At 38.6% G+C, this 18910-nt stretch overlaps 1 protein-coding gene across 1 annotated transcript in view; it reads left to right on the top strand.

Moving 5' to 3' along the window:
- The window catches only part of osbp2b (oxysterol binding protein 2b), a 51741-nt gene that overhangs the window by 7626 nt on the left and 25205 nt on the right, over nt 1–18910 (top strand).

Genomic DNA, 18910 nt, shown 5'->3' with positions numbered 1-18910 from the left:
TGCTGGTCAAAGGCTGTGGGAAAAGCCCGGGAGGACCGTTTTTCTTCACATTTCATCCTGGCATCATCCCAGAGCCTCTCTGCCTTGTCTTTTTGCAGACAGGGTCTACAGAGACTGAGACAGGCTATATATTCCTCTGGCCTCCATTTGAAAGTCAGATCACTAAATATAGACTGGGGGAGAATGTGAGTGCCTTGTTAGCTCACCACTTCCAGTCAGCAGGAGATGAATGCTGGTGTATTTGTATTTTGAAAAGGTTAGGCTATTAAACAGCCTACAGTATGTGGTGTATGTGTGTTTAATTGTGTATTTGTATGTGCTTGCACTTTTTTGGATGGCCAGTTCAACTATGCTGATGACGGCAATGTCTCCTCATAGAACATAACTGTTTCTTTGTGTATTTAACCAAGGCTTTGCACAACATGTTCACCCCTGTATGTTACCAGAAAAGTATTTCATGTACCAGAGTAGGTGAAACAGACAGAAGTCCGGTTCAGTTTAATAAAAGATTAAAGCAAGATTATGATCTGAAAGAGAACAAGATGTCTTTTTTTTTAATTTTTTTTTTTTTTTTTTTTTAAATACAATGAAGAACAGAGCAGCTTTAGTCTAAAAAGTTTTGACATCAGGTCGACCAAATACAATACAACAGCTGTTTAGAGCTGACACCATTAAACTGAAACATTTGTCAAAAGTTACAGTAGCTACCTTTTGGATTAGAGTAGAACATATTAATCCTTCAAATTTTTATGAAATGTCATATATAAACATGTTTTTACTGTGATATAATTATTGATATATTAGTATTTTTAAAATCTATGCTTCCTCCTTTCCCAGATAAGTTTGCTGCAGGTAACTTGTTTTAAATCAGTGTTTGTTTGAAGGATAGGTGCCTTTACCTTCTGAACTCTGATGATTAAGGTGTTTTTACACTGTCATTGACTCAGCAGTTTTTTAAGTTACACTGTTCTCAGTAAACCATTGACATTTAAAGATACACTCTACCAATTTAAAAACAATAATTGAACATACCCATTCACAGACAATAAAATCAAAACAGCAGAGGTTGTGCATTTTAATATTTAGTGTGGATCAAACTCCAAAAATTCTAGATTCTACTATTCCCATAATGCAACTCAGCAGTGTCTTTTCTTGCCTCCCAGATGTCCACCTCTATTTTTTTTTCCCACTAAGAAAGGCTTTTGTAATCATCCTCAGTAAACTGAACTAGATGTATAAAATGGGTGGAGATTGAGTACGTGCTGCTAGTAGTTACTCCAGTTTCACTGTTGCCTCCATTAAACGTATTAAGGGCTGGAACAGTGAGTTGATTTATTGATTCGTTGATTGGCAGAAAATGAATGTGAACTGTTTTGATTATCAATTATTTGTTTTGGGTCATTTTTAATGAAATAAAAAAAAAGCTAAATGCTCTTTGATTTCTGCTTCATAAATGTGAATATTTTGTTGTTGTTATAGTCTTTCATGATAATAAAATGGCAAATGGTCTGCACTTATATAGAAGACCATTGACTTAACCTCTGAGATTTACAGAGCTCTTTTTTTTTTTTTTTTGCATCTCGCATTGCCCAGTAGTGACAGAGCAGCAGAAAACTTTTGCTGCCATCAGGCGACAGTTGGGGTTCAGCGTCTTGCTCAACGACACTTCAGTATAGGGACTTGAGGAAGCAGGGATTGAACAATCATCCCTGTTATAGGTGGACAACCCACTCTATCACTTCAGCATGAGCCCAGCGAACTGCACATCTTTTGGTTGTGGACTGTTGGGAATTTTAGGCTGCACCTTGCGCTTTAGGAAACCCTGGCCGACGTCTTTTACCATTTTCTGACACTTTTAAAGACCAAAGGATGAATTGATTAACCGGGAAAATAAAGAACAGGTTAATCAATAATGAAAGTAATTGTCATATATGGCTCTGCATGTGTTACAAATTGAACTTAAACTCTTTAGTATTTGTTGCATTAGTGCTGTAATTGTCTTCAAAGCATCTTTGTGTTTTCCCTTTCACAGCTAATCTATCTGTAGGAGGAGGATTTAAGACGATGTGAGAAAATACGACACTGTGAGTGTGTCTACAGAAGTATAATGCTTTAATACCACAATGAATCCAGTATATGTTAGTTCTTATCTAAATTAAAGTTAATGATATTTTGCTATCAGGCTTTATAAGAGAATCTCATTTTTTGTCCCAGGTGTTAGACAGACATGGATCAGTGACAGTATGCCTACATTCATTAACCTCTCCTCAGGAGAGCATAGAGCAAACCCTGGACACATGGTACAGCAGCAGAGAGCGAACTTATAACTTAATGTTGTTTCATTACCATCTTGTTGTACTTTTATGTTTTACCTTTGCCCTACTTGCTGAATTCTTAAGTCAGTAATCTTTTGTAAAATTCCTGTACCGTCTTGACTCTTTAGTGTGTCTTTATCTGTCGGCCATGAGATCCATCCTGTGTACAACTGACCACATCTCTGAATCAAATACTTGGAGTTGTACTAGTGTCACATTAGCAGCCTTTTCATTTGTAAGCCTTGTTAACTGCATGTCCTTCCATATTGTTTTAATTCTGGCATTGATTGGATTTCTACCCTTGTACTAAGGCTGTTCGATATGAGGCATGTAAACGTTCAGCAGATGGCAGTGTTTCCCCTCACTTCGACGTGACCTCTCATGGTTTTGCTTGCCTTGTTTTTACCACAGCTTTATCACAGCCCGTGGAATCATTTGTTCCAGGGGTGCCTTGAATTTGCCACCATGACAGACATGCCTGTCTAAATTGGGCCCAAGTGTGAATGTCCGTGGAATTGAAATTTCAGAACAAAATGAAAAGGTTTCAAGGAGGCTGTTTAAAAAAATAAATTAAAAAAAATAAAATAAAAGAGAAATTCAGACGCTGTGATCAGTGAGCTGAACAGCTGAGTTTAGACAAATACAGCTGAGGTAGGCAGGAGAGTAAAAGCACCTGAGTTCTCGAACAACATTTTATCAGTAAGTCAATCCGACAGTCCTTGGGTAATTTACTTACACTGACTCTGGTTGCATGTGTTAGTAAACTGGCTGGTGATTTACTTCAGTTCCTTTTCTCTTATTCTTTTTCTGTGTATTTCTTTTATTTTGACATCCCAGCTGTTTTTCTCCTTTTACAATAAAAGATAATTCTCTGTCCATGGTCCTGAAACCTCAGGAATATCAAGTGAGGACAGATTTGGATCACCTCTTTAAACATGTTTTATTTATCATTTTCCCACTGCTCCCTCCCTCTGCCTGCCTCTTGGTCCCAACTGCCTTTCTTTTTTTTTCTTTTTTTCTTCCCATACATTCTCACCAGCTAACGCTCTCCCTCTCTCTTCCAGTCGCCCTCTCACTCGCTGTCTGGTTTTCCTGCCCCCTCCCTCTTTCTCGCTCCCTCCTTTTCCCCTTCTTTCTCAGTAAGCCATTTACTCCGCTTTTCATCCAGCGGGGTTTAGTTCTGAATGAAATGACCTTCTTCTTTCTCCAACTCTCCCCTTTTCCACCTGTTTTTTTTTGCTTAAAACATTGATATTGTCCTGCAAAGTCTGGGGGAAAAAAAAAAAATGCAAACAGGATAAGGCACAGTCTCCCTCTTGTAAGTACACAGCTTGTCCTCTATTTGTGTAGTGCTGAGGAATGTGTGTGTGATTGTGTGCATGTGTATCTGGTGAAGATGATCAGATGTTGCTGTCTACTTATCCTGTATCATATATCATATTAGCGTATTTTGGATGGCTTGCAGTGGCTACATCATCAAGGTATCAGTGATTCCAATGTTTCAATGTAATTTTAATGTACAGTAAATATCTGCCACTGAAACTATTTGAAATTGAGTAGTTGCTAAGGAAATAGGAAACATCTAAAACAATTTTTCTTCATCAGCATAAATAGGAAACATTGAGTATGAATTTATTCATATCGTTTAAGGTGATTAAATGTCCTGAGCAGAGGACTCAGATTAGGGGACAGAGTATAAAATGTGTATGCTAATATAAGTTTCTGTTAATTTGCCTGAAAAGTGTTTTTTTCCCTGACAGAATAGAATAAAGTCTCTCGACTGTTATGAAAAAAATATTCACAACTACTGTGTTAATCAAAGTGGAGCCAAAGAATGCATCTTTAGTTGTTATATCAACTGTGAATAAGCCATGTGTTAAATTATTTTATCATATTATATAACTTATATTTATATATATATAATTATTCTGCAGCTGCTTCATTAGCAGTGGGATCTATCCTGTGTGCTACTTTCTGGGCTGATGAAAAGCATGTTATGAAATGACAGATGGTGTGCTTATCATCTTCATCAATTAGTTCTACTGCGGCTGTGTATCAAATTGCTTGTCCTTGTTTGTCTCGGATGTAAAAGTGTGCGCCAGCAGAGGTCGATTTGCCAGTTCAGATCGGCCCCCGATGACAAGTGAGATGGAGACAAAGAGATCAGTCAGATTTGGTCTTGTAAAGTAACAAACACAACTGAAGCCAAGCTGTTCACAGAAATCACAAATGCTGTGGCTGTCCAAATAGTCAACCAGCCAAAAATGATACTGTGGATGTGCTTCTTTCTCCTTTTGACAATTTTTCCCACCCTTGTTTTTCAGCCATATTTAACTTCTGTCTCCCTTATCCGTCACTGTAATCGCTCATGAATGTATCAGGAAAGTGTCCCTGTGACATCAAACCTTTGCTGGCTCACAGTGGTTTTCTGGCTTCACACTTCCTCCATGTTGTTTGCCATGCTGACACACTGGAGTTACATGCCACCTGCTTCGTCTCCCACTGATCATGGTGTTGTCGTTGTTTTTCTTGCAGTATATTCAAAACAACTGAAACTCATCAAACCCACTGTCATTGCTCTACTGAGCTTGCCTTCTGATTTTTAACTTAAAACTGCTGTTTATTCCCCCCCTCCACCCACCTTCAGCTCCTTTCTCCCTCTCTGATTACTATTTTCTTCCTTTTTCGTTATATTAGGAAACCACATAAAATATGCAGTTACTTTTTAGCATGTTAAATGGACAATCACCTCACCATGGGTGACTGCTGTCTGGACAGAATAGGTTAGGCCCTTTCCTCTTATCTTAATATGCTAAGACATTAAACACAGCTTTCTTGGCTTGCTCACACTGCTTTGGGTTGTTTGATGAGGTTAAATCACAACCAAACATGCACATGTTGGTTCCTGCACGTTAGAACATCCTTTTCCTGATATTATGCTGCAGAAATGGTTTAAAAAACCATTTTACAGTGAACCTGCAGGTCTCAGTTTTACATACTCAGTTTCAAATATCTTTGGCTATTAAACTGTAGCAACATAATTCCTGTAAGCCCTCAATTAGGCACGATTTTATTTAGTTTTAGTCTTGGTCTTTTTTTTTTTTTTACACAAAAGAATGTTAGATCTAGTCACATTTCGGGATTTAGATTTGTAAATTTTTGCCCTAATTTAAGGCAACAAAATATAAAAAAAATAATAACTCTGTGAATGAGATTTTAGGCTTGTTCACTGATATACATTTTTTAGATGCTGTTGTCCTCTTTGTTGTGGGTGTAGGTGTTGTTTACTTGTTTATATTGTACTGGTTTACACTACAGCTGTATCGATTAATTGATTAGTTTATTGACAGAAAACTAATCATAAACTATTTTGACAATTGCTTGAAACAAATGACAAATACAAAAATTCTGTAACGCCCAACTTCTAAATATTCTAAAGTAAATATTTTGTTGGTCGGTACAAAACAAGACATTTTAAGCTGCACTTTGAGCTTTAGGAAACATTGGTCGATATGTTTCACCATTTTCTGACATTTTAAAGACCAAATAACAATTAAAACTGCAAGCAGTGATATGCGGGCCCTCGCACGCTGCACGTCGGGCCGCCGGCTCCCCGACGTGCAGCGTGCGAGGGCCCGTATATTCACGCTTGCAGTTAAAAAAAAAATTCTCAATCTTGTTCCTTATTCTTTTTTTTCTTTTTTTAAAGGCTTTTTTTGGCAGCTTTAACACCTTCAAAAACTCATGAAAGTTGGCGCCTGACGCAAGTTTCATGAGGTTTTGGAGCATCATTTGACCTTAAACATCAACTTCCTGTGTCACGGCGAAACATCAAACTTAGCCGCATTGCCCTGGCTATACTGTATACAATATACGAAAATGTATTTTGGGTCACTTTGTGGATGACATGTATGACTTTTTTTGAATATTTCGGACGACATAGTATGACTCTTTTTTTTTATTATATTTTGGACAACATACTTTGGATATTTTGGATGACTTATTTGATCATTTTTTGGTGATAACCTTTTTCTGAACTGCCTCAAGTTACTTCTCACTGTGAGACTGTTATAACAGAACAATGAAAAAGTCTCTTGGCCTTTTTGTTTCTTTGAATTCTATATTGTTGTTGACCTTTGGTTTGGTATTAGTATGACTGCACGTGCAAACCCATACCTGTGTGGCTTACCCTTAGAGGGACTTGCCATAGGAGGTATCACCCTCTGTGAGCCATGTGGCTTATTAAGGGGACTTTCCCTCCATAAACCATGTGTGATACCTAAGCGGGGCTCGAACCCGTGACTTCATGAGGTTGTTTCCAGCTCGGGGTCGGCGTCGTAGACCGCTGGACCATCTTCAGCGCCAGAAAAAGATTTTGGGCAGGAGAAAGTGTTTCACGGAGTTCACTCAGCGCTTCCACCGACTCACCGACAGTCTGGTTAACTCAACAGGTAAAAGATTCGACTTCACCAAGGTTACTATTAATGATTCAGATTCCACCTTGGCCTGTTGATGGTGATTCAACTTTTAGTGAAGTTGAAACGTTTGGAAAAAGTTTTGCATGCCCTGCACATTACAGGAAGATATTTAATATTACTGCAGACCCCATTGAAAACATGTATATCTACTATCCAAAGAATGTCTGTGGGAATTTTGGTCGCATTTGAATGGATATTTGTAGACGGTGGAGTTATAGGTTGCAGCGAGCCAAAGATTTGTCACAATGCAGCTGGGAGGATTGGTGGTGCAATGCTAGCACTGCTGCCTCTCAACTAGAAGGTTTGGTGTTTGATTCCAGTCTTTGTCATGACTTAAAATCATGAGTCAATTTTGACTTTGAAAATGCTGGTAATTTTTTGAACAACATGCCATAGCATGACTTTTGGGTCACTTTTTGGCCGCCACGCCATGGGCACACCGATCAACGAAAACAAATTATTTTGATAACTTAATTCCAAACATTTCGTGCATCTAGCCGCCGGGGCATCTCTTTTGGGGGGCGCTAGCGAGCCATTTGGCCACGCCAACTCGCGACTCCACTAAAATACTACATTTTTCGGCAGGAGAGACGGGTGTACCAACTTTCATGCGTTTTTGAGTATGATAAAGCCGCCAAAAATGCAGTTGTTTACGGAGAATCATAATAATCGCTTGGATAACAATAGGGCTTTTGCACCATCGGTGCTTTGGCCCTAATTAATTGAGAAAATAATGAACAAATTAATTGATAATGAAAATAATCAATAGTTACAGACTTAGTTCTCATGCATTATCAAATACTATTTTGAAATGTTGCATGTATGTTAGTTTTCAACAGGATTAAATTTGCTTTGGGTATTTTTATAAATGTCTAGTAGTGATTATGATTGGTTGTTACAGGAAGTGATTTACAAAATTTCGATCAGCTTGTTTTCAGCATATTTTGATTCGTGTGTTTGCTTTCCATCTGATGTGTCAGTTGTATTTATATGGTCTTGCCTGTTTCTCTTACAATGGTGTATTGATATTCCTTTTATTCTTTGATGGTGTTAACAGATCAATATGATTTTAATCATGACCACATGGAGTCAGTAGACAGAATAGCTTTGTTGAAAGACTGTATTGTTACAGAATCCACTCTATATTACTGGTATCGTGCTCACTGGCTGTAGCTGGATTATTTCACTTTTTGTGGTTCAAGTGTGCACACTGACCTGCTATATGCTGCATGAAACCTGAACTCATTATTAAACTTGCATTGTGTTCCAGTCAGCACAGCTATATTTTCTCTCTGTTGCACACTGTAGCTTTTATCCTTTATCAGCAGCAAGGGGAAGTTGATAAATTGAGAATGCTGATTTTGGCAGGTCATTAAAATCTAAATTTGTAAAACATTGTTTGAGACGGTCAGCTTGGACAATAGAGGTTCCGTTTTCAGTTTTCGATTTCCCTCCTTTTTTATCCTTTTAGCGGATGCCCTACAGCGGGTGTGACGACATCTCTGTTTCACGAGTCAGGTGAAGTTGTTTGTGCCAATTTCTGCTCTTTACGCCATAGTCGGCCACGTTTGATTCTCTCACAGCACAACCATCCAACAGTGAGTGTGCTTGCGTTTTCTTGCTGTTTAAAGGCCACCACAGTTCATCTGCAATTTCATGCTAAGGGCAAAAAGAGATTGAAACAAAAATGATTCATTTATTTCAGCCAATCTCTGCATTAAATATGTTGACAGAATTGTTTAACAGTGGAAGCTGCAATATTGGTGGTCACTGGGAGACTGAATGGCCTCATTTTTGTTTGAACTTCTCTCATTTTAAGATAATGTGCGTGGTGTGTTGCGCGCAGACGTTATTTAACTGAAAAGCCGCTTTTCCCGACTTGACTCCATCATGTAAAAGTTGTAGGGTGCGTGGTGAGCTGATACTAAAAGATGATGTGAAAACACTGCAGACCACTGATTTGTCTGAGAGAATCGTCACTAGAATCATCACTGCATCATCATTGTGGGACATCCTCTACCAACCTGCTAGCAAGCTGCTACAGATGCTCCTAGTTTTGCCGAAGAAAGGATCCACAGATTGTTAGTGTCGCATTGAGGGTGACGTTACTGTAATTTCATATGGCAACGCTATGACTACAGCTACACTCAGGGGCTACTACCTGCGGTGGAAAATGAAATACAGAAAAGTCTCTAGAACCAAAAGCGAGTTGAGTTGACAAGCCGTATGATGTGGTGGGAAAGCAGCAATAATGATGAGTCAAAAAGTATAAATAGAAAGAAAAATGTTTAACATTGTAAAAATATCCCTGTTTTTCATGTCACAATGTCTCAACCTAACATTGTTCTTACTGAATGACAGTTCAGGAATCCCACTATTGGCGACATTTATACACTCCATATGTACATCTGTACGTACATATGTTTATCCAACCCGTTCTCGTGAACATGATATCTCAAGCACACATTGAGAGAATTTCCTCAAATTGGTTCACTTGGTCCCAAAGATGACTTCAGTTGACCCATTCTCGTGAATGGTAATGGCTCGTGAATGCCTCAAGGGGATTTATTTGGCTGAAATATTTCATTGGTCCCAAGAATTAACTGATTAGATTTTGGTGGCCAAAGGTGAATGTGACCTCACAGAAAACGTTTGCGGCCATAACTACGAATTCATACAATAATTATGACATAACTTCACAGTAACATTTCAAAGGATAAAGTAATAAAGTGATGTCACTTTATATCAAAAGATCAAATGTCAGCTTCACTATGACATCAAAGTATTTGGCAAAAAAGCCTTTTCTGGCCATTACGCAACACCATGAATCAGGAACAGGAGAGATTGTGACCATATTTTACATTTGGTCAGACATTTCATTGGTGACATAAATCCTGGGTGTCCACCTTGAAACACCACTGATTGTATAGATTTTTTTTGGAGCATCTTTACAGCAACATCCATATTTGAAGCATCATCAATCAACTTTATTGGCCAAGCGTGTGAACACATAGGGATCTTCACTACATGTTTTATGTATGAATCTGGACAGATATGGATGTAAACTGCAACTTCACTGGCTGGTGGAGGCATACAACTGCATGGCGAAAATTGTAGTTCTATTTTTTTTTTATTTTTTTTTAAGTGTTGTAAAGGTAGCATGGACGTGAACCAAGAGGATGATAGCTCCTATGAAAGGAGTGGTAATTTAAGTCAAGTGAACTGATCAATATAATGATACAGCTTCATTACAACAACACAGACTGCCAAGCAGTGGCTGTAATGGGGTGTGCATTACAACAACTGTTAGGTCCACATTGTTGTAATGGGGTTGGCATTACAGCAGCATGGACCTCCAACAATTTACAGTCACAGAAAGAAATGGAACAAAAATAAGTGTTTTAGCTCAAGTGTGTTAACAACAGGTCCTGACCTTGCACAGTGTATACACACAGAAGCAGCTGCATTTTCTGTTGCTTTTATAAAATCCTACAGGGAAATAAAGTCATCTGTTGAAGATGTGACACTTAAAGAGAGGCCAAGTCACACACTGTGATAATAAATCACACTAGCACAGAGATAAGCCTTCTACAGCAGGTTTTGACTGCTGAAACTTTGCTGAGTCCGGACCTTAAGCTTCTTACAGTGTACATGCAAGGACGCAAATATCACTGAACTGAAACTATTCCTCTAATGAGCATCAAAATACAGCTTATTCTGCAGCTCTGGTCAGCAGCCATCAAACATTTGGTTGAACTTTATAAAGGTGATTTATCTTTTAATTCCTAAATGCAAAACTCACATACATTTTAAAATCTAAGATGGTCTATCTTGACGTATCTTGAGCATGTAAAAAGTATGATTTACTCTTATTCTTATTTTTTTTTTATATGAATCAGACACTCCAGAAAGTCAAGGCAGTTGTCAAAGGTTTTGTAAAACAGGTTTCAGATCTTTAGGGTGTGTCAGACATCATGATTACATGGTGTGTGTCTCTCTGTTCTGTGTGCAGTTAAGATGTTGTTTGAGATAATGATAGAGCCTCCTACACTAGATTTGTGTTCCATAGAGGAGACTATCTCTGCAAGTTTTTGAGTATCTGCAGTTGCATATGAATGAGATCCAAATTATTTTCAACTGATGTTTCTTCTCCCTTCTTTCACACACGTGCTGAGATATTTTTGAAAACACCCTTTACCAAAAGTTTAAAGAGTTGTGTGAGAGCGCCATCAGCAGCAGCTGCCATGCACCGATGCTACCTGAAGTTTATTTGTCAGTGATGAATACGTGCACGACGGGCTGGATGATTCATTGCCCCGGTGCATTGAGAGTCAACTGTAGTTTCAGTCTGCTGTGTGGAGCATTAATATTGTTTGTTTGCGATTACTAAACCATCAAGTTGATGCATGGTCCTCTTCCTACAAGCTAGTGCAGGCTAACACGGGAAGCAATTACTCTTAACTCTTAAATTTGTGGTTAATTAGAGATCCTCCACCTCCTTTGGATAAGTGGGTTGTTATCGCCACAGGATTGTCAGTGTGTTCGGAGACCTCGGTTTTAGGCTTGTATTTCACTGCAGTCTTTTTTTGTATTTCTGGTTCTTACATGCTTGTGTTTCCTCAATGACAGTGTGAAGCAGCACAGTATCGTGCATAATCCAGGCCTTTGATGCGGATCAATAATATTGATAAGGCTACTGCTGCCGCAGTTCCCACATCCTAATGTTTTAAAAGGTCTGGAATTCAGAATGCGTCTTCTAAAACGCAATCTTAGAAGTATCTTTTCCCCCACAATGAAAGAACCGTTTGGATTTAATGAGCTCAGTGCATTCAGGCGGTGGAGGCTCTGTGTGTTTTGGTTCCTGCATCTTAAAGCAGTAATTGGCATAATGAGACTGTTACTCATGCTCTTTAACCCCCATCTTTCTCTTTAGTTTGACTCAGGAGGTTTGACTGGTGTTTTTTTTTTTTTTTTTTTTGGTGAAGTTTGGCTTTTAAAGCGAGAGAAGATCACATTTTATAGTCTCTCTTCCAGTAAAAAAAAATAAAATAAACACGGAAACTTGGAGTCGAATTTCTGCTTACTTTTTGGACTTTAAAAGAAAATCATGTGATATTTGGAGCAACTACATTTGACTCCGGAGTCCAGAGCTTTCTTTTGTTAAACTTGATTTCTCTCCTGCAGATCATATAGACTGAAGTTATTGACAGTATATTTCCAAATTAAAGTGGAGTATAAAGTGGAGTATACTGTATATACATAAGGCCTACCTTATACAGTATGCTCTGCATATCCTATATAATTGTGTAGGACTGCATGATATGAGAAAAATCTGCGACAAGCAATACTTAATTGTTCAATACTGTGATAAAATACATTAAATACTGGTGGTCATATTCGGCAAACATTAATATGAATTTATTTTTTAATAAGCACACTTTTAACATAGAGTCCAAACATCGAATAGCTTATTGCCTATTGAAAAAAAAATATTATTTTGAACAAATTCAACATAAATACTCAACTACAAAAACAGAACATCAGTGACATGGCCCGTGTATCCAGGGCTCAATCTGATTGGCCAAAGGTCGCATGCTGAATGTGAATGCTCGGCACATGTAAATATAATGACTTTTCCTATTCATTGAATTTCAAGCAGAGATGTGATTAACAGGCAAGTTTATGTTGTGATAATAAGCATAATACGGTTTATAAGTCAGCACTTATTATTCAGTGTAAATAATGACATAATAATTAGTAGTTAAGAATTTATAGTCTAATATAGTAGCCTGATAAAATATAGGTTTTTAAAAGATTAAGATATAGTCCTATTAGCAAGTCATTTAATATTTCAAAGAATCCACATACCTTCACCATTGACTAATTGCTGTTCAATCCATAAATAGAAATGACTGGTATATGAAAATTAATTCTTGTTGCACTTTTCATACATAAAATTCAGAAAAGAATAATAATAACTGAAAACCAAACAAACAACCTCAAAATGCATTATATGAGGATGCTGCTGTTTTATCCCTAGAGGTTTATCTCTCTTTGCATGGTTAAACTTAACTATAGTGAACAAAAGAAATAATGAAGGTCAATTATGAAATTAATTGTGGGTTCATGCTTCATTGCCTCCTGAAACATGCCCCGGGACATTTAGGAGACGTTAATTATTTACAGTGCGACAATCTGTCCTCGTCAGCACTTCTCTCACCTCGATTACAGCCCATGGCAGCCGTCCCCTGTTACCTGTTTCTGCTGTTATCAGATATTGCTATAGAATCGCTGCAACAAAGATATTACAGCCGACAGGCTCCATGTGATACAGTAGCATTTTTTTTAATCAAAGGAATAACTCAGAGCTGTACAGTAAAGTACTTGAGTTGCACAGCTGCTTCATATTTTATTCATGTTGTTACCCTATGAAAGCTGTTTTGCTATGTTCATGGTATATATGTTTTAAAACAAAATTCAAAACACTAAGCTGTCACACAGTGTATGTCAATAACAAACAATATATTTTTTATAGAACTGTACATTTCCTATCTCATGGTGTGTTACTTTGTGTTTGTCTGTCTGGATTCATTACAATATGAGCTGTGAAAGATTCTGGTCCTCTGAGCTGATATGTTGGTTTGATTGTTGTATAATTTTGATTTGAGTTTGATTTGATTGTTGTAGCTGATCTCATTTTATAGTTTGTCTGGGATTCATAACTGCATGAATTGAAAACTTCAATGGTAAAGAATCTGCGCTTGCACAGGCCTTTATCACCATAGCAGTTTCAAAGCGGCGCTTTCCATTTTGCTTTCCCACTTACACACACATTCTCACACCAGCAGCGGCAGAGCTCCCATGCAAGGTGCTCCCTTGTCATTGGGAGCAACTTGGGACATTTTGGCATGTGGACAGGAGGAACCGGAGGTTGAACCACCAACCTTACGATTAGTGGGCAACCCACTCAACTATCTAATTCAGTGCCTCTTCCAGCCTCACATCTGGGTGATATGCCTAAAATTGTTATCATGATATTATATAATATAATATTATGGATATTATCCCACATAGATATTCAGGGGTCCTAAGCAGGAAACCAGACAAAATAGAATTAAAAGCACAAGAACACAGCACAGAAAATAAGGAAACAAACACAAGACAGTGTGGTCATCCATGTCTTATTGATAACATTTAAAAACATATTGGTCTTTTGATGGGTTTTAAAAATGGCAATAAAGGTAGAACATCTACTATTGAGTAGTAAACTATTCCACAATTTAAAGCACACAACGGAAACAGCACAATCACCTCTCTTATGAATTACGATGTGATTCTGCTTTAAGTAAATAAACGATACACTGAATAATTGTCGAATTGGTGTTAAAAAATAATTTTCACAGATTCACACTGCAGGTGTAAAATACTGGTTCAGGTGGCGAAGGTGACCTTGATTTACAGTACATTGTGCAAAATGTACTACAGCTGTAATATTGAAATGACAACCTTCATCTGCTTGTGAGGATTGTAATTTCAGCCGAGGCCTCACTGCAATATGAACTCTACAGTGTTGGTACAGTGACACTGACACAGAGGTCAGATTTGAAGTTGCCCATCAACGGCAGGTGATCGGTGCCATAAATCGACTCTGAGACAGGATGTACATCTATCAATAGGAGAGGAAATAGACATTTTATGGAAGAGTGTTTTATTTGACCTTACACTGTCGCTCTAGTGGCACCACTCTCAGTTAATCTGAAATCTTTTCATCCCTTGTGTCTCATACATTTGTTCTTTATTTTCTAGCAAACATAGCCTTTACTTAGTACCATCTCTACCATTTGGCATTCTGAAATTGTTGACTTTAGTCATGAAGCTATGAAAGCAGCAGATGAAGGGTTACAGGGAGGAAGCAGTGTACTCAGGTCCTAGTCGAGTAGATGACTGCTGGCTGCCGAGTCCTGTCTCCTCTTTGCTTTACTCCCTCCCTCCCTCTCTTTTGCTCCAGTCTGCACTGCACTGAGAGAAGCATGTGGAGGAGAATTGTAAATGTGTCGAGCTTTGTGTGTATGCAGAGTGTGTGTGTGTGTTTCTAGAAGACAGGGACGCGATGCAGGAGTGGAGATAGGAATTACAAGAGGGGTCGCCTGCATCGCTCCCCACAACATTGTGTGTGTGTGTGTGTGTGTGTGTGTGTGTGTGTGTGAGTGTGAGTGTGAGTGTGTGTGTGTGTATGTGTGTGTGTGTGTGTGTGTGTGTGTGTGTGTGTGTGTGTGTGTGTGCGTGTGTGAGTATGCATCTATGTGTGTGCTCGCTGCAATGCTGAACAGGGAAAGTCGCTGCCTCAGCCCCCCCCTCGCTGGGATAATGTAGCGGCCCAGGGCAGCGTTGCATCTCAGGAAGCGTGGAGTGGGATCAGGCCTGCAGAGAGTGGGATGAAGGGCCGGAGCTGCTGGGAGTCGGGGACGGTCCGCTCCCTCTGCAACTCGGGCTGCCTGAGTAAACTCAACCAGGGTCAGTACGGTTACGGCTAAAGCTACAGCACAGGAGCATGGAGCTGTCACACTCCTCTCCATCTGTCCAACGACAAAAGCCTCCTCATTCTGCTACCTCCACCTTATCGTCCGTCTGAAAGGTAGCTGTCATTCCTCCATCCGTCTCCATCTCGCTGTCATCTGTCACTGTGGATGCTCCCATTTCTGCAGCCTCCTTCAAAAATGCATGCTGTAAAGAGAGCAGTCTGTCCTGCACTCCTCGCTGCATGCAGTCTCTTTCCCTCTTTCCCCTCTTTCTCCTGTGCTGCTCTCACTCAGACTCATTCCCTCTCTCTTCTTTGCGTCTGCTCCACCTTACATTTGCATATGGATGAGACGGAGCCTGCCAGGCCTACGTGTTGTGTTGGCAATGTGTGTCTGTATAAGCATTTTATGAGGAAAGAGTTCATTGCACGATCAGAAACTGTAAAATGGGACGTGCTGTATATCCCTGGGTCCTAGAGCCTGTTTTTATATCCTGTAGTAGGATGGGGAGGAAAGTAACTAATTACTACAGATTAATAGAATTTTTGCTCTATCCGCTCACAAGAAATATTACTCTGTATCACCCATTGACCAAATGGTTTGGGATTTTGTACAGAACAAATCGATATTCTATTACTGCTCATGGCAGGTTAATAGCATCCTATATTGTGTACTTCATGTTGTCCGTGTAAGATTATGTTGTTACGTTTGCAGCAACACAATAAATGTGTGAGCTTGCTATCATATTTTCCCCTTACTGTCTCTGCTCGTTCTCCTCTGTCTTTCCTCTTCTCTCACTTCATCTATTGTTTTCTAGCCCATGGCAGAGTTGGACAATGTGGAGTGGAACAGCTGTTCTCTTAAGCCCTGGGCTCTAAGTCTCCTCTCTTTGCCTGTTTATTCACTGAAATGAGGTTGGCATAGGTAGTACAGCTCATGTTGATTTTAGACTTAAAATAATCTTCTTCATAGTAGGCTTCAGCACACTTTTATCAATACGAGTGTTGGGTTGTGATCGCAAGTCATAACTCTGAACATTGATCCAAAGGCAATAATGTGGAAGGACGTACTAATACTCCTGACTCTCATTGTGTTGCAGCAGATTTTGATAAATCAAAAGCCTTCTTAACAACATCTTGTATTTGTAAGTGCTGAAATGGTTTAATCTTGTGTTATAAATACTTAGGTTTATGCTGGTAGTGAGACACTGTCTTACCAAGAAACTTTGACATTTCAAACACATGCTACAGAAAATTAGACTGACATGTAACAAAGGCAGATTTAAGATGTTTTAAGACAAAAAGTGAGTTTTGATGTTGACATTTGATACATGTTTACGTTAAACAAGCTCAGGCCAGATGCTTTTGATGTGATTTGTAAGTAAATGTAACACTTTGTAATATCAAAGAACATCGGTGACATACAGCCACGTCTGTTTTGTCAAATTAGCTCATTGATGACAAAGTTTGGAGACCTTCAAAATGAAGGACATTTATAAACTGTGTGGGTAGAAACTTTTGTTTCATAAGACTGAAATCTGAGTGTCTCAAAGACCCTGGTGCTGGTCACTAATTTGTAATGCAAAGATTTACAGATCTACTTGTGTCCAGGAACATAGATACAGATACATACTGTCAATAAAGACACATTAACTACTGTATAAACTAAAAATGAATAAATCAACAAATTATATACAATTATGTAAATGAACCCTCTTTCATTATCAAGCTGCTGATGTAAGTTAGCTTTCTTTGGAACCAAGCAAAATAAAGACCTGTTTTTGGGAGAACATATAATAATTTAATGTAAATTACTTAAGAGCTCAGTAACAAGTGTTCAGTAAATTGGAGAGCTCACGCTTCCAACCAGGCCACTGCTCAAAAATGCATGAAACAAAGCAGCCTGAATAATAAGCTGCCTTACAGTGTCTCAATTGCCATAGCGAACTCTGAAAGGCACACACATGCCAAACATATCAGACCTCATTTACAGCTGCATGTCACTGTCATCATAGCAGTGCTCCAGTTGTGGGCAGGGAAATAGAAGGCAGCGTAAAAAAGAAGCATATTGATTCCTTATATAGGATGAATTTTTAATGCAGACAAGCTTCTGAAACTTGAAATGATCTTATTATAAAATTCTTGTGAAATAAATAATCAGACAACAAATAAAGCACTTGGGACTGTATTACATCCCAGAAAGTGTCTGCACTTTTGCACTTGTGCCATATTTTATAGGCCTCCTTAACCATAATTTTTTTTTTTTTTTTTAATGGAACTGAAGGGTGGCTCATTGAAAATTAGTGGTATCTGACAATGAAATGTTTTCATACTCAGTGGAAATCTCTGGGTGCTGCTCTGAGGAACGTGAGAGTTATTTTGAGTGCTTTGTTGACATGTAAAACTACCACGTGAGATTCCCACATAAATTTTAATAATAAGTTCTGATTAAAGTATGTCTATGTCTCTACTCCTGTTGAAGAAGATGGAACAAAACCATTGTCAGTATGCACAGACAGTTCATCCCTCCCTGGACACAAACACCCATCCTCTCCATACTGTATGCCATTTATTAAGGAGGGTCAGTGCACAGGGTCAGCCAAAATGCAGAGGCCATGAAGTGCCCTGCCAGGCAGTTATCATTTTATATTTTTTTTAAATATTAATGCACATAATTTAAGAGTACTTATGGAGATGTGAGTGCTCTATGAAGACAGTGACCTCTGCTCCATTATCTACCTTCATCAGGGACATTAGCACTAACTCACCAGTGAGTTCTTACTTATAGCTTGTGCAGCCCTTGCTCAGCACTTTTGTAAACTTAAAACAAACAGTCGGCATTTATTTAACAGTAAACTATTAACATATTAACGTTTTTTTTTTTAACCTGTTCTCAAAGTAACCAGCACTATTCCCTTTTGGTTCATACAGTTTGTAATATGTTCAGTTTGTTAGTCAGTTTTTTTGTTTCTCAGTTTTCCCTTAAGTTATTCTTTAAGTAGGGAAAACAATGTTCTGTACCCTTCAGAACCAACTCAGGTTGAGGAGAAAATAAATGAAGTTACAACAAAATCAGAGCTCTGAGAAAAAAAAACAATAAACCAAAACAACCAATAGAGTGTTCAACTACCCGGGTAGTGTGTTTTTTCCTTTTAAATGAAATGTGGTGCAATCTCCGCGCTTATCTGTGGGATTGACTGAAGAGACGGACGTAAGGTCATCCAGTCCTCTTTGAAGTGGCGAGACACTCTTCTGCAAACCGGTGCTCGGTGACATCTGCTCCTCTGCTGTACATCCACTGCTGGTCTGACGTTGACCCGTGGAAAACTTGTGCAGTGAAACTGACTCTCAGATCATCACATGCAAAAAAAAAAATCAACCTGCATGAGCAGGGACCTTCAATTATTCTCTTTTAAGAATCAATTATTACCAAATATAGGACTAAACAACATTCCAGATTGAGATGTAATCAATAATACATTTCAATAATGTGTTACTGAATTATGTTTACAGTGAGCATGTAAGTACATTATTTAAAGTTACAATACATTAGCAAATCATTTAAGACTGGAGACTGTGCACTGTGACTGGAGACATGT

This window comes from Embiotoca jacksoni, unplaced genomic scaffold (genome assembly GCF_022577435.1).
Source record: "Embiotoca jacksoni isolate LCO1_2020_lvr unplaced genomic scaffold, fEmbJac1.0.p SCAF_8, whole genome shotgun sequence".
Classification (NCBI taxonomy): Eukaryota; Metazoa; Chordata; class Actinopteri; family Embiotocidae; genus Embiotoca; species Embiotoca jacksoni.
The sequence above is the reverse complement of the archived record's forward strand: the minus strand, read 5'-3'. Positions and strand labels throughout refer to the sequence as shown.